Raw genomic sequence first — 18,557 nt, forward strand, 5'->3', positions numbered from 1 at the left:
AATTATATATGCTCAAAGGACATTTACATAAGTAAAAAAACATCAAAAATTTCAAATAAAATCACAAATTGTAGTTAAATCAATTTGTATCATTATAACATGGATTAAACACCAATTGAAACTTCTTCTTTTTTTCATTCCAAACCAATAGATTCATTAATTAATCAAATTATATATATATATATATATATATATATATATATATATATATATATATATATATATATTATCCACACTTAAACAAAACAAAAGAACATAACGTTTTAAGTCTCATCATTCAGTCTTAACAATTTAGTACTTCACATTATTGTTAGAGAAAACAAATCAAAATAGACTTAACAATTGAGTTCAATTCGTCCTACTTATTAGATATTTGTTTCTTAAACAATAACAACAACTTTGAGATAATTAAGTAAAAGATGAGATGTCACAAAAACTTTCAAAATTCTAATAAAAACACTAATAAAAAGTTGAATCAGTTGAAAAATTAAATTTCTCAGCTAATTGAACTTTTTAATTTTTTTTAAATACTAATAAATAGAATTAAAACGAGATAATATATAAAAAAATTAAAATAAAAAAATTAACTTATTACAATTAGAAATATAATGACTTTCTAACTAAGAAAATCCAATTAGAAAAACAAAAACATATAATTTCATAAACTCAAAAAAATAAATAAACGATAAAATAATTAAAATTAAAATTTATATTCCTTAAATATATCTAAGAATTTTAACATTTATAATTTTAAAACTATCTTTTCTATTAATGGAAAAACATGTAGTCACAAAATGCAATTTATTTAGAGTAATTTCATTAAAGTTTATATATAACATATAAATGTGTTTTTCTTTATATTAATAATATATTTATAAATTAAAAGAAAAAGAGAAAAGTTAAAATTAAGTACGTTGTAAGAAAAGTTTAAAAGTTAAGTATTATATTAATTACTATTATCGTAATATTTTATATTAATCGACACCACGTTTTCAGTTTAGTTTGACTTTTTAGTCCAATCAAAAACAAAAATTACGTGTATTCAATTCAATTTCAATTTAAAATAAATGAAATCAATGGTCTATAGTTTGGTGCGGTTCATTTTTCTTATTTTTGTTTCAATAAAATTGTTAAATATTTTATAATAAAAATATGTCAAAAAATATTATTATTATATATTAATATTTTCAACTTGTTGTCAATTTTATTTTTCAAATAAGATCTTAGACATCACAGTAAATTTTCATATCTAAATTATGCTAACACTCCAAAGACTATGAATATTTTTGTCATCACATAAAATTTTATCAAAAATAAAAAATAAAATAATACAAAACATGAGGACCACACCAAAGTCATGATAAAAATTATATTTCAACAAACATAAGTAAACTATATTTATTATGAAAAAAGAATTAAACAAATACATGCATATAAAATATTAAATCATTTATATTGTTCTCATTGACGAAAATCAAATTAATTAACTTATCAGTACCATTCTTTAAAAATAAAAGGCATTCAAAAACTTTGAAATGTATATACATAAAAAAGGTAAGCAATTAAAAACCATAATACGAAATTGTTGTAATGTATAAATGTAATTTCAATATTAGAGTCTCTCAAAAAATATCCATGAATGCTAATTAATTATATCTATATGGTAAAAACGATTGGAAGATATTCAAACCATTCCTGAAAATTTTAACTTTTCAAAGTTGAATTTAAAAAGGAATTGAAAAAATGTAGTTTGAACGAGAGAACACACCCAAGTTATTAAACGAAAACAAACTAGAGTTTATATGAACAATAATAGGTAAATATATATTATATTTAAAAATGTAAAATAATTATTTAAATTTTAATATAATGACAAATAGTTAATAAACTTATAGGATGTAAAAGTTCATAACAAGACTTTATTTGAAACAATGTAATAATTATTATTACTTTAAAAAAAGACATTTCTATTTGAAAATAGGTTTTATAAAATATTTTTAAACAAAAAAAAACGTGATAAATATTTAATTTACTTATGTTTAATCACAAAACATGAATGTGAATTTATTAATATAATATTATATATATATATATATATATATATATATATATATATATATATATATTTAAAAAACAAATATAAAAATTAATTATATTTAAAAAATTTCGTTAAAAATTTCATTGTTTTGTTCAATCACACAAGGAATGAAAGTGAAATATCTTTTCACGGTATTGTTGTTGTAGAAGCAAATTAGTTACTGAGATGTTTTAATTATTTCTTTCTTTAATAATATTACCAAGATCCATTACATCTACATGTATTTCAATATTTAATATTGAATTATAATATCAAAGGTCAAAAATTCAAATTTTGCATGATTTGACATGTTTAAAACTAGGACATAAAATAGTAATAATAATCATCATCAAATCAAACATAATAATAATAATAATAATAATAATAATAATAATAAGATAGAGATAAAAATTGATAAAGTCAAAAAAATTTATCACAACAAATAAAAATATAAGATAAAATTGTAAATGTAGAAAGAATTAGGAAGAGATTGGATTGAGACAAGCAGAACACTGTCCTTAGAGAAAAAAACGGTCCAACTAACCCAGTTGATTGGAGCATCATACTGATAACAAGTTAATAATAGATAATAGAGAGAAAAAAACAAATAAAAAAAAAGATAATGAAGAACAATTTTACTATGTGTATTATTACTCATATAAAAAGTCTTATATCTAGATACAAAATGTAAGTCATGCATCTAAATCAGATAGTTAATACAAATATTTAAATTTTACAAAAAATAATTAATCATATGAGTAATATAATTAATTCTATATCAAATCAATTGATAATCATTAATTACTAAAATTCCATTGTTTTATTATTAAAATATATAATTTTTTATCTTCGACTACTATTTATAAATTATATGTTACGTTTAGTATTCATAAACTAAATGCTACATTTAATATTTTTGTTGACCTAACTTACTCAAATTTTTTATGTTATATATATATATATATATATATATATATATATATATATATATATATATATATATATATATACATATAAAATTGAATATTATATTTAATTATGTTTACTTTTTAATTAATATTATATTTCTAATCTATCTGTGTATATTATATGATGTCAACAAATATTTATTATAATTAATAAATATTCTATATTCAATAACTGTTTTATATTATATAGTTACTTATGTTTAATTACTTCACCACCGACTAAGTTGTGCAAACGGATAATTTGTATGACTTATATCTGTTATAAGATGCTAAAAACAAAAATTCATTTAATTTTGAAATTACCACATTAATATAATCACAAAATTCAATAAATGCAAATACCCATTTGTAGTTATTTTTTCTTTAATGGATTAATTTTATTCTTAATTTAATCTGATTTTACCTCAAAATTAACGGATGCATCAATCAATCTCAAGAAAATACCTTAAGTTAAGCATAAAAGAAATAATTAATCCAAGTTAACGGTAACATCTTCTCCATGTAATCAACTCAATTTTTAAATTCAATTCATGTGTAGTCTTTTTACGAAGGTACACTACAAAATCATTAAGAAAAAAGAAAATTAAAAAGATATAAAATACATAATATTATATTGTTTAAGGGTCGATGTGATTGATAAATTAAATACACTTTTTTTTTAAGTTTCCGAAAATTCTTTTAAAGACAAGAAAAGTTATTATTTATCAAGTCAAGGTAACATTGTTAAAATGATCACCGTATTTCATTTTGAAACTCAAAATTTTATTACATTTTACTTCTAAATAATATAAAACTATGGAATGTATAAAAAAAAATCATACTAAAATGAAAACCTAAAAAAATGGGCGATTAATCCCATAAGATCCTAAAGAGGTGTTTAAATAAAGTCAACTTAAAATAAAAATAAACTAAAACTTGAACTTGGAAAAGGATACAAATCAACATTAATTTATTTGTTTCTTTAGATAAGACCTACATTTTGTAAGTACAGAACAATGTGTAAATTCAAGTTAAAATCTATCCATGATCCAAGTCCAATTATCACAACTTCTTTAAGCTAAATGTAATTTTTTTAATTGAAATTTCCATAGATTTAAATACTACCACAAACGCGATTTTGCAAACCGAATAAATGAATTTTTACTAGTCTAAGTTTGTAATGATATATATTACATTTGTGAATCAAATTTATCAAGAACAAATTATCGTTTTCCTAATTCCGATAAAAATTTTGAACAATTTTTTAAAAATATAAAAATTATGATAAGGGAACGTAATTTAGTAATTTAAATTTATATTGAGAAATATGATATGTTGAAGATTAAAAACATGAGATTGATAAGTAAACATTTAAGTAAAAGACATGTCATAACAATTATTTAAGTAAACTATGGGAAGTGATGATTTATTATGGACGAGAATGAGGTTATATTAATTATGTGAATTTCATTGGATATTAAGATTATTCAAATTATTATGTTTTGGATGTTAAAAATTATGTACATGAATTGGTTTTGTAATGATTTAATTATTCTGAATGATGTTTTGATTGGTTGAAATAAGTGAAATATATGGGATGATATGTTGAATATATTTGTGATTTTTAGTATTACATACATAGATTCATTATTGAAAGAAAATATTGTTGTTTCACATAGTCTTAATATTAAGACATTAGATAATTAGAAACCGATTATTGCTTCTTGTACTTTAAATGTGACTTACATTTATCAAAGGATTTGGTCTTGGTCATGATCAAATATTACCTTTACTTATTTTGTCTATAATACTTGTTATTAGGAAAGTGATATTAAACAAACCAAAACTATTTTTGTTTGCCATAATCAAAACTTAGGTGTTAAATAACAAAACTTAAGATATTAAGACTTTTGTCTTATAAAAGTTACCCATTTGTCTTCACAAATAAAATATATGTTGATATATTCAATTCTCAACTAATAATATTCATGCCGGCTAGATCATATCATTTTGAATGTAGAGAATCAATATATGAATGAACTTGCGTGCAAGTGAAGTTCTTTTAATGGCTATATTAGATAACGACTAAAAGACATTCATAATGTTGTAATAGGTGATAAGAAAAACTTTAAATATGTTTTTTTCCCTTAACTTTAAGTGAATTTTGAAATTAGTTAATTTCGAAACTTTAGATCAATTTAATCCTTTATCTTTCGAAATACATGGATTTAGTAATTTTAATCAAATTTTATTAAGTTTATTTGACTTAATAAAATAAAAAATGTGTCAAACAATATAAACAACTCAAATACAATCCTAAAATGCGTAAGAAATATCAAATAAACCTAATCAAATTTGATTAAAAGGACTAAATTCACGTATTTCGAAAGATGAATAAATTGGTTCAAAGTTTCGAAATGGACTAATTCCAAAATTTATTGAAAGTTAAGGAACCAAAAACGTATTTAACCCTAACAAAAATAGGGTTAAATATGTTTTTGGTCCTTCAATTTTTAGTGAAAATTGGAATTAGTCCCTTTTGGAAACCTTGAACCAATTTAGTCCCTCATTTTTAGAAATGTGTGAATTTAATCTTTTAAATCGAATTTCTTTTAAGTTTATTTGACGTTTCAAACATGTTTCTCAGTTAACATTGAAGCGAATATGTGTCAAACGGTGTAAACAAACTAAAATACTAAAATAAAATGTGTTTGAACCGTCAAATAAACTTAATAAAATTTGGTTTAAATGACTAAATTCACGCATTTATTAAGTTGAGAAACTAAATTGGTTCAAGGTTTCCAATAGCACTACAAAAAATCATGTATATTGTGACAATTTTAATATGACAGTTATTTAAAACTGTCGTTTTTTACAATATAGTACGATAATTGTAAGACTGTCACATTTTATTTATAAAATACAACGTTTTAAACTGTCATTTTTTGAACTGTCATATTTTATCGATAAAACATGACGTTTTTATTCGTCATTTTTTAATAAATGTCGATAGTTTTCTTTTTACTTTCCCTCTCACTTGTCATGATTGAAAATTTTCAACTTTTAACATTGCCTCCACATTTTTCACCCTCTCGTTTTCAAACACTCCTTCTGCCTCACCCAACCCTCCAGGACGCTTCTCTCCAAAACCTTGCATTTCCTAATTCACATTTTGGAGACTTAGTCACTAACTTTCACATTCAGTTCACTCTCACTTTCCCAGGACCACTCTGAAACGGTTTTTATTATTTGTTATATCAGTTTAATAAATCCCTGGTCTGTAGGGATATTTCCTATTTTGTAGGCACAACGTGTGCAGTCTATTATGCATTATTTGTTTTTGTTTTTGGCTATATAATAGCCTGAGTTTAATGAAATACGTATCGAGTTCCTGCACCAATATATTCTATATTCTATTTGCTTACAAACTGGTATCAGAGCTCTACGGGGCCTGATACACAAGCTGCAGCTTTTGTGAGACGTGTGAGAACGATAAGATCTAACCATGCAAAGTGAAAAATTCTCCACCAAAATTCCCCACTTTGATGGTCAGCACTATGACCATTGGAGTGAATTAATGGAGAATCTCCTACGTGCCAAGGGGCTTTGGGATATTGTCAAATTTGGTGTTGAAAAACCAGATGAGAGTGCTGATCTAACTGACGAACAGTTGGAACAATTGGAGAACGCTAGGCTCGATGATCATAAGGTAAAGCATTACCTTTTTCGAGCTATTGATCGGACTGTCTTTGAGCAAATTTTAGACAGAAGCACGTCGAAGATTGTGTGGGATTCTTTAAAACGCAAGTTTGGAGGTAATGCACGAGTTAAGAAATCCTTGCTCAACGCATTAAGATGGGAGTTTGAGGTGCTTGAAATGATTGACACCGAAACCATCACAGAATACTTTGCTCGGGTAATGACAGTGGCAAATAAGATGCGCAGCAACGGTGAAACTATGCCTGACTCCAAGGTGGTTGAAAAAATACTCCGCACTTTGACAGATCGTTTCACTTATGTAGTGGTTTCTATTGAAGAATCACACGACACAGAGACCATGTCTGTTGATGAACTACAAAGCACTTTGGTGGTTCATGAGCAAAAATTCAGAAGAATTAACCGAAATGACGAGCAGGTACTAACATCAGAAAACAGTCGCAATGGAGGACGAGGCAGAGGGAGAGTGCCCAACCGAGGTCGTGGACGTGGTAGAGGAAGACAAGCTTTCTCTAAGGCCACCGTGGAGTGTTTCAAGTGCCACAAATTGGGTCATTTCCAATATGAATGCCCCCAATGGAACAAGGAAGCAAATTATGCCGAACTAGGTGACACTGAAGAGTTGGTCCTGATGGCCACCATTGATGAGCAAATCAACAAGGAGGTTGCATGGTTCTTGGATTCCGGGTGTTTGAATCACATGTGTGGTGATAAGAATGCTTTCATGGAATTGGTTAATGAAGCCAAGCACTTTGTCAAATGTGGCAATGACTCTCGAATGACAGTTGTTGGCACAGGAAGTGTCAGATTAACTTTTAATGGTACTGCTTTTCTGATACGAAATGTCTACTATGTCCCTGAACTTCACAAAAATTTGTTAAGTATTGGGCAGCTGCAGGAACGAGGACTTTCCATTCTCATAAAAAATGGAAAATGTAGTATTTATCACCAATCCAAAGGTCTGATTGTTCAAACAACCATGACCTCAAATCGCATGTTCATTCTATTTGATGAAGGTTGCACCACACCATCTTCCATTGATGATTGCCTGCATACTACTGCTGATACCACTAACCTCTGGCATCAAAGGTTTGGACATCTACACTACAAAGGCTTGAAGACCCTACAAACACATAATATGGTGCTTGGTCTACCCACACTTGACTCCACGGGTATTGTATGTTCTGATTGTTTCACTGGCAAACAACATCGCACTTCGATTCCTAAAACAAGCAAATGGCATGCAAGCACCATCTTAGAGCTCATACATGCAGACATCTGTGGACCCATAGAACCCATCTCTAACAGTGGAAAGAGGTATTTCTTCAGCCTTATTGATGACTATAGTCGTAAGGGTTGGGTGTATTTACTGTCTGAGAAATCTGAAGCTTTGGACTATTTCAAGTTATATAAAAACATGGTTGAAAAGGAGACCGGGGCGCTCATCAAGTGTCTCCGAACAGATAGAGGGGGGGAGTTTAATTCTCTTGCTTTCAGATCATTTTGTGATGAAAATGGTATCAAACGGCAGCTTACCACAGTGTACACGCCACAACAAAACGGAGTAGCGGAACGCAAAAATAGAACCGTTATGAATATGGTACGATGTATGTTGTCCGCAAGGAGGGTTCCTAAAACCTTTTGGCCTGAAGCAGTTAATTGGGCATTCTATTTGCTGAATCGTTGTGCCACACATGCAGTAAAATATGTCACACCACAAGAAGCTTGGAGTGGGATCAAACCTTCTATCAAACACCTTCGGATTTGGGGATGCCTAGCTCACGTTCACATACCAGATGCAAAACGAGGTAAACTTGATGATAAAAGTTTCCCTTGTATCATGCTAGGTGTTAGTGATGAATCCAAAGGTTACCGCTTATTTGATCCCAAAGTCAAAAGAATTGTAGTTAGCAAAGATGTCCTATTTGAAGAAGAAAAAGGATGGGATTGGGGTACAAATTATAAAGAGCAACTTGAAACTGAATTGGTGTGGAGTGATGATGAACTCCATAGTGACGACGGTGAACAACAACAACACAATGATGGAATTCAACTTGAAGACAATACACTTGAAGACAACACAGAACTTGAAGAAGTTGGTGAAACCAGTGCAGTTCCAAGAAGAGAGCGACTACAACCAACTTGGATGCAAGATTATGTCAGTGGCGCAGGTTTAAGTGAAGAAGAAGAAGGAGAAGAGGCAACTGCCTACATGGTCCAAAATGTCATCAATGATGATCCGGTTCAGTTTGAAGAAGCAATCAAACATGAAAAATGGAGGAAAGCCATGGACAGTGAAATGCAATCAATTGAAAAGAATCACACTTGGGAGCTAACGGATCTACCGGTTGGAGCAAGAACAATTGGAGTGAAGTGGATTTACAAAACAAAGCTAAATGAAATGGGTGAAGTTGATAAATACAAAGCAAGGTTAGTAGTCAAAGGCTATTCACAACAACATGGAATTGATTTCTCTGAAGTATTTGCACCGGTTGCACGGATGGACACGGTAAGATTGATTGTGGCTCTTGCTGCATGCAAAGGGTGGGACATCTTTCAACTAGATGTTAAATCTGCCTTCTTGTATGGAGAGTTGAATGAAGAGGTTTATGTAGATCAACCAAAGGGATATGTGAAAAGGGGAAGGGAGCACATGGTTTACAAACTACACAAAGCTTTGTACGGTCTAAAACAAGCACCAAGAGCTTGGTTTAGCCGTATAGAAGCACACTTTTTGCAGAATGGATTTCAAAAATGCCCGAGTGAGCAAACCTTATTTATCAAAAAGGGCGTTGAGAAGAATTTTTTAATTGTCAGCATCTACGTTGATGACTTGATTTATACCGGTAATGATGTGAGTATGATGACTAATTTTAAGAAGTGTATGACACATGCTTTTGATATGACAGATTTAGGGAAGATGAGGTTTTTCCTTGGAATTGAAGTCTTACAAAAACCAGAAGGAATCTTTTTGTGTCAGCAAAAATATGCCAATGACGTCCTGAAAAGGTTTGCAATGTTTGAAAGCAAACCTGTGAAGAGTCCAATTGTCTCAGGCAGCAAGGTTAACAAAGATGTTAACGGTATGCTTGTGAATGATATCAACTTTAAACAAATTGTGGGTAGCTTAATGTACCTAACGGCTACAAGACCAGATATTATGTTCAGTGTAAGCTTAATTAGTAGGTACATGTCCAGACCAACTGAATTACATCTGCTAGCAGCAAAAAGAATTCTGCGCTACCTAAAAGGGACTACCAGCTATGGAATATTCTACAAGAAAGGAGAGGAGGCAAATCTACTCGCTTTCACAGATTCTGATTATGTAGGTGATGAGGATGATTCAAAGAGTACATCTGGATATGTATTCTTATTTAGTTCAGGAGTTGTATCATGGATGTCAAAGAAGCAACCAATTGTTACTCTTTCAAGCACAGAGGCAGAATTTGTGGCTGCTGCAGGTTGTGCCTGCCAAGCTATATGGATGAAAAGGGTATTGAGATTTTTAACTAATTCTCAAAACAGCACCAGAATTATGTGTGATAATAGTTCAACCATTAAACTTTCAAAAAATCCTGTTATGCATGGAAGAAGCAAGCATATTAGAGTGCGGTTCCATTTCTTGCGGGATCTTGTGAAAGACAAAGAAGTTGAGATGGTGTACTGTGAAAGTCAGGAACAAGTTGCAGACCTAATGACTAAAGCCTTGAAATTTGAAGCTTTTGAGAAGCATAGGAAGAATATGGGAATGATTGATCTTGCTGAAATAAACTAACTGCATATTGCAGTCAGTTTAAGGGAGGGAATGAAACGATTTTTATTATTTGTTATATCAGTTTAATAAATCCCTGGTCTGTAGGGATATTTCCTATTTTGTAGGCACAACGTGTGCAGTCTATTATGCATTATTTGTTTTTGTTTTTGGCTATATAATAGCCTGAGTTTAATGAAATACGTATCGAGTTCCTGCACCAATATATTCTATATTCTATTTGCTTACACACTCCTCCACCGCCACCACCGATATTGCCCCTTCCTCCACCTCCACCACCGATACTGCCCCTTCCTCCACCTCACCAGCGTCGAAACCCTAAACATCTACTTATCTATATTAGTTTCTAACGAATATTATTTGGTTCTTATGAGCAGATGAATTGACAAACCCTAACCCCGTTGTCATCAGTGAGGAGATGAAGAGATCAGAAAAGGTGGAGGTTGTGAGTGGAAAGAGGACAAGAAGGGTGGCGTTGGCAGGGGATTTGTGGATGGAGCCGAAGAGGGAGCGGTCATCATCATCATCATCAGATTGTTCTCCCTGTAGTCCCGAACGCCTCGCGACGGTGATAGCAGCGATAGCGAGGTTAAAAAGCTAAACGAGATGGCAGAAAGGAAGGAGGGCTTGGATTCACAATTTTTCATGAAGGGGATCGTGGTGGGTTGTTAGTACACATCGACACTGCTTTTTCTGGTGAGCTTCCCTCTCTATCGCATATGATATGAATTAGAAAGCACTTGTGAAGCAATGATGATACCAATTTATAATCAAGCCTTCTGAATAATCGTTTCAGTTTTGTTTTTCTTCATTTTCATTGGCTTTGGTTGTGCTCTCATGACAATAGAGGTAATAACAGATGGTTGAATAATGGTGTTAGCTTTGTTCGTTAATTAGCTCTGGTTGTGCTCTCATGACAGAAATGTTGACTCATTAATTGTGTTTTGGGTTGAGACTAGTTTTGGGTTTTACATTGCTGTGATTTTAGCTTGGCAAAGGAATTTTTAGTTTAAGACAAAATGTTTCTTTCTTAAATTTTAAAATGGCTAATATTATTGACCCTCGATTCTGCAGAATGTGTTATATCAACAATAGAAATGAAGAATGAAAGAGAAATTCTTTGCACCGATCTCCTTTATAAAATTTCATGGGTTGAAGTCACAAGGGATCGTTCTTTAAGAGAATGGGTATTTAATGAGATTGCTGAAAACACGTAGAGGGACTTTGGCTCTAAATATCCTGGAGGTGAGAATTTTGTAATTCAATCAAATGTTGCGGTATTTATCATTCTTATTAACATTGTATTTACAATAAATCTGGTTATGTTTCCATTTGTATAGAACCCCAAACCAAGGTTTGATTAGAAGTGAAACATTTTAGACCTTTATTTGTTGGATTTCTTCTAAATTATTATTAACAATAACATCAGTATGATTGCTTACTAATATTATGAAATGTCTTTGACAAAGACTTGATTTGTCTATTTAGAATAATTATAATCTATAACATGTGAAATGTCTTTTATGGGTTAACTTTTATTATTTTCTTAAAGCATGTCAAATGACACTTGATCCATTAATGTAACAGAGCCAAACCTAAAATTCATAACCCCTTTAGAATATTTAGAATATGGATCTGATCATAGTTTGGTATTGTTATTACTTGGTTCATTGAATTGGACCAATCACATTAGATGGTTTACTTTCAAGTGTCAATTATCATTAATCTAATATGTTTTGAATCGAAAATCTGGTTGATTCATTTGTCTTCTCAAAACAGGTAAGGGACAAGGAGGAAAAAAAATCTAGAAGCGTGTTCATCTATTTCCAAGGTTAGTTATTATCCTCATTCTTCCAATGTTTATCTCCTCCATTTATATCAGTTTCATAGTATATCATTTCAAGGTCTTATCCAAACTGTTATAAACAGTTAAATTATATAAAAAGAAGTTAAGCAAATTGATTTAGGAAAGATAAAAAATAGGAATGTTTAAAAATGCAGTTTTTGAGTTGGGTTTAGTTTTAATATTTGGAAGACCTGATACTCTTAGCTAAATAATGATAACTTTGATGGTGGAAAAGTGAATATATTCTTTCTATGCACACACCATTCTTATAATTTGTTTTATACTTTTTTTTCATTGCAGGTAGAAGTGGTGTGCCATCTCCACACAATATATGAAGATCAAGTGGGAGCAAAACAACTTAGAATTAGCACCACAAGTTTTATAATTATCTTATGAAATTTTAATGTTTTTTGGATGATTGAATATTTTGGTACTTTGGTGTAATTAAGTTATGTTGATAATAAAATAATTTAGTCTATTAATTTCTTTTTTTATAGTATTATAAATTTTTATATATTTTCAATTATCATCAAAAATAAATTTTATTAAATTAAGAAAGTATCAATGCAGGTGAAAAATAATAAATAATTAAATAATTAAATATTAAAATCATGACACTTGATAACGATAATGACATAATTTATCTAAAAAATAATTATAATAGTGACAATTAAAAATATCATGATATAATGATAATAATATTAGTTTTAAATGTCATTTTTTCATTGAATTTTGTTTTCTATTAAAAATATTATGTTAGTTTTAATTGACATTATTTACCTCATTAAATCGTCATTGTATACATAGCATAAAATGACGGTTGTTACGGCGGTTTATCTTAAACTGTCACATTATACTTTGTGACGACAAGAATTACGACGTTTCTGGAAAACGTCGCTCAAGTAAATAACGACGGTTAAAAATGACGTAAAATACAAAAATAACTGTCACTACTTACACATTTTTTTGTAGTGTAGGGACTATTTCAATTTTCACTAAAATTTCAAGGACCAAAAATATATTTAACCCAAAAAATTAATAAAATCATCTCTTTAGTCGAAAATTATGTTTAGTGAATAGATGCCTTCATCCAATCAACAATCTTACATATTCGACAAAATGTTAGTATCTTTAATCAATACAAGTCATAAATAAATAAAGTACAAGTAATAAGGTGACTTAGTATTATTAGATAACGACTAAAGGGACAATTATAGTGTTGCAATAGGTGATAAAAAAAATTAATGAAGTCCTCTCTTTACCCGAAAATTATGTTTAATAAATGGATGCCTCCATCGGTCAACAACCTTAAATATTCGATAAGATGTCGGTATCTTCAATCAATACAAGTCATAAATAAATAGAGTACGAGTGATAAGGTGACATAATAGTTAGATGAAAAAAAAGGAAAATAAATGTCGTGGGTTCGATCCCTCTATTAACAATTTGAACAAATAAAATTGGTTATATCAGAACTCCCCAATAACAAAAATTAAGAACTAACATTTGTTATAAAAAATAAATAAATAGAGTGAACCTAACATAATTATTAAAAAAAAAAGAGTAAGTTGCATATGTTGCAATTATCTTTTATTTCAAATTTCAAATTGTTATCTCTAATTCATTCCCTAATTGAATACTAATAACTTAATGAATTATTTATTACCAATTAATCATCAACCGATAAAATTAAAGTGACATGAGAATAGAAGAAGAAATAAATTTCTCTCTTTGCCAAAGTAATTGCTTTAACTCAACCACTCCATTTTCATTCTATAAAAAGGCATAAGGTCAATCCCTTAACACATATCACATCTTTCTCTTTTTCATTCTTTTCCCTTCATAACTTTAATCACCTTTACCCAAACCTTGCTCTTTTTCTGGACTTTTAAGGTATATAAATACTCAGAGAACCATGAGTGACAGAAATGAAAGTGTTGCAGAACTTGGCTTGAATTTGAACCTATCTCCACCAAGGGTTGTTGAAAATAGACCACAATCTCCAACTCCATTACCATCAGTGTTACCAGCATCACCATCAAACTCATGTGTGTCCACTGAGCTCAACCAAGATGATGACAAAAACAACAACAATCTTGGAAACCCTAATAATAACCCTGAAGCTGTTTCCCTTATAGTAGTGGGATGCCCTAATTGTCTCATGTATCTGATGATCAGTGAGGATAAACACCAATGCCCTATATGCAAGAACACCACTTTGATTCATTTTCCTGATGGCAAGAACCCTGTCATCAGGAATTGATAAAGTGTTAGAGATCTCTGCCATCGTTCTTGCATGATATAGTTCTTTCTTTTTTTAAGTTATCTTTTTACTTTAAACCCTTTCTATAAGAACTGTTACTTACTCAACTTTTGACCTTTATGTTCAAAAAATCAAAAAAAAGTTTAGAGTAAATAGGGGTGCTTGTCAGAGAGGTTGTGTTTAATAAATGATTATCATACTAGGTTGACCATCTTAAATATTTAGTGAGTCAGTTTTTTTTTTTTTTTTGCCATTAATAAATAATGTAAGTTTGATTATACAAAATAAAATGCAAGATGTTTTAATTATCTATCTTTGAATTTATTATTTGATTCATGTATCAGTAAGACCATTTTATGTTTGTTCCATTATTAATTGAAATATTTTCAAGTTATAAACATTTATTATTTAACTATTTCTTATCATTTCCTTTGTCTTTAATTAATAATAAGTCATAAACAACATTTACGATTAAATATAAATAGACAGAAAAAAAAGTCCAACAAAAAAAAATTGAATCTTTTCAAAATATAGGTCAATATTTTACTTATTTATTTTTTAAGAAAATATAGGACAAAAAGGATCAATATTTGAATTAACTTAATCTAGTACCTTATAGGATACAACAAATATTATAGTCATGGTAAATATTACACCATCTTAAGTGTTGGGGTTTATTCTATTATTAAGAAACAATTGTGTTTTGTTGGAAGTCTCACGGTTAATTTAGAGTATATAAGTGGGTGTAAATCATCATCTTATAAACTAATTTTGTAAAGTTGAGTTAAAATTAAAATTTACTTTTTAACATAGTATCAGATCCATAAGTTAAAACACTCGATATGTATATGTCTAGGTGTGACAGAGGTGTGTTGTTAACTTAGAGTATATAAGTGGGTACAAATGCTTTGGTGTGTTTGTTAACTTAGAATATATATATATATATATATATATATATATATATATATATAAATAAGTGGGTGCAAATCTCACTTTACAAATTGATTTTGTAGGATTGAGTTAGAATTAACACTCTCTATATTAAACATATTAAATATTATTTCAATTGACAAACCTAATTAGTAATAAGTGAAAATAAAAAAAAAATAGACCATTGTTATTTTAAATAGTATATCACAAAAAAAATGGTTATTTGACAAATAAGTTTTATTTTAAGATTTAACTTTAACCAATAATGAAGGGGAAATTATTTTACATTGTCAAGTAAATTTGAATGCGTTTATGCAAAAGTGATAGTTACACCTCCTATTTTATCTATATTTTTGTACAACTATTCATAAATTAAAACATGAAATTTTCCTTTACCTCAGAGTGGTTTTAAAAGTTTTGTGAGCTTTTATTATAATAGAAAAACTTCAATGGTAATCTATATAAATAAAGATCATCTTCCTTGTATGAATCATATATTATACCATAAGATCAAGACTTAAATTTTATAAGATCTCTCTTTAAAAATATATGCCATAATATAAAGAATAAATTTAGTTTCTTAAGAATAAAAAAAATATCTTCAAAATATATATTTTTTGCTAACAACTAAATAAAACACTAATAAAAATAGAGATATAAAACTTTTATATTAGAAAAAAAATTTACAATGAAAGTTTAAAAACAATCATATCCAGAAAAATATCAATGCATGTTCAAAGAGAAGGATAATAAAGAACTGAGTGAAGCATTTAATACTCATAAATGCAGAGAGTAATTGAGTCGATGGTTAATAATAAGAGCAAATTTTGTATAAATGCTGACACATTTGCTATTAATTTTCTCTTGTTTTATTCATAATCCTTTCATTGGATTTTAGTGATTGGTCAACAAAAATCCCACAAATCCTTCGATCCTAATTTATTCTACAACTATCTTCTTTCTTTCAGTTGGTGTATTTGGTCAATCGATAGGCAATCTTTTGGATAAATTTTTTATAAAAGATTGGAAATATTTTATAATAAAATATATTTTTTAAAAGAAATTAAAACTTTATTAAAATATTTAATTATTTAAAATGAAGTAACTTTAAAAGTTATCCAAAAGTTAAATGTTTATTCATTCTCGTACTTTTAAATTTATATATATATTTTTATATGTTTTCATTAGTTTTATTTTGACTGGAAAGTCTAAATTAACTAGAATTTTTTGTCAAGATGAAAAAATCTTTTAATTCACATCTATTGAAAAAACAGCAAAAACATTTCGATCAATAATGTTATATAAATAATTATAATCATTATCAATCTTAATAATTATAGTCATTATTGATGACAAAACAATCCCAATTAATATCAATCTTTTTTTTTTGTAAATATTAAAAAATCTCAATAAACTTTATATAAAATAATACAATAAATTTAAGTCTATTTGTCTGAATAAAATTATATAAAGAATTATGAAATTTTCTATTTCAACACGCCACGTCCATAAAGTGACTGTAGCAATCTCATAAAGCTGAAAGGAGGAACATGAATATAAAGTACTCCAATCTTGATATCTTCTTATTATTCACCTCTCTTGTTCTTCCTAAATATCAATACCCATTGGGTCAAAACAGGAACATGAATGCAATGCATTAATCAGATCATCAATTCCATAAAATCTCACTGAATGTTTCCTTAATTTCATGAATTCATGCATGTCTCCTTACATCAAATTTTGTCTCATCTGTGGTTCTACTGGGTAACGAATATAATTTTATACTTATACTCTTACTCGTTTTCTTACTATTTTAATATTAATTTTAATTCATTTTTATAAAATAATAAAAAATTACAATAAAAAAACATAATATTATGAAATATTCATGTTTCTTCGATATCAAATATTTTAAAATAAATAATACTAAATAAAATTTTATGAGAACCAAAATATTTATTAAATTTGCAAACATTAATGAAACCTAGTTGATAAAATTTTAAAATATTTTAAAAAAATATAAAAGGAAAACAAATATTGAAATTAAAATATATTTTAAATGTTTGTTTACTTCAATTTTTTTTAAATTCTTATGAATCTTTTTTTATATACACTAATAAAAGTTATAATACATCACTTGATCAAAATAACGCAAAGAACAAATAATAAACATAATAATAAAATTTTAGCATAGATCTTGTATCTTTTGAACTCCAATATATCTTGGACAGTGATAAAACAATATTCATGGCAATTACATTAAATTTTTATATTGTAGTAAATAAAAATTATTTATACAATTGTAGTGAAAAAAATTACGGTAAGATTGATAATGAGTTATAAAATAACAAATGATTAGATAAAATATATCGAAATAGTATTCTACATGATGAAAATAAATAATAAATAACAAATAAAAAATTAACAAATGTTTAGAAACAATTTGAGAGACTATTGAAAGAAATTGCACAAAGGAAAACAAATGTATAATTAAGGGCATGATAAGATGAAAAATACATCTAAGAAAACTTTTTAAATATCAACATATATACTCAATGGTTGAGAAATAAAAAAAATTGTTTTAGCGAAACAAAAATGTTCTTCAAATGAAATAAAAATTAATAATAATAAGTAATTTCTTTTTTATATTACCTAGTAAATGAAAAGTTTATGCTATTAAACACTTAAATTGAGAGTATTAAACATTCTCATATGAAAAAAAATATACAATAAATAAAAATATTAAAAAATAATAAAAGTATTCAAATGTGAGACATAAAAAAAATTTAATTGACATACTTCATTTTAAAATAATTACATAAAGTTTATGATAAGATGAAAAATATAGTGGAGATGTGAATGAGTTTCATGACAAACCAAATAATTAGAAAAAATAAAAAATAGAATATATATATATATATATATGGTTATTTAATTAATTGTGAATATTTTAATAATTTAAACGGGAACGGGTATTATGACAGGGATATGTACATCCCATATCC

The 18,557-nt window shown here is 28.1% G+C and overlaps 1 long non-coding RNA gene across 1 annotated transcript; it reads left to right on the forward strand.

The window, feature by feature from the left end:
- Positions 1-10,714: 10,714 nt before the first annotated feature.
- LOC114190700 lies at positions 10,715-12,841 on the forward strand. Its single transcript, XR_003605840.1, has 4 exons — positions 10,715-11,209; positions 11,588-11,758; positions 12,293-12,344; positions 12,660-12,841. It is a non-coding gene; the product is annotated as an uncharacterized LOC114190700 (long non-coding RNA).
- The last annotated feature ends 5,716 nt before the right edge of the window (positions 12,842-18,557 follow it).

This window comes from Vigna unguiculata, chromosome 7 (assembly GCF_004118075.2).
Source record: "Vigna unguiculata cultivar IT97K-499-35 chromosome 7, ASM411807v1, whole genome shotgun sequence".
Lineage (NCBI taxonomy): Eukaryota > Viridiplantae > Streptophyta > Magnoliopsida > Fabales > Fabaceae > Vigna > Vigna unguiculata.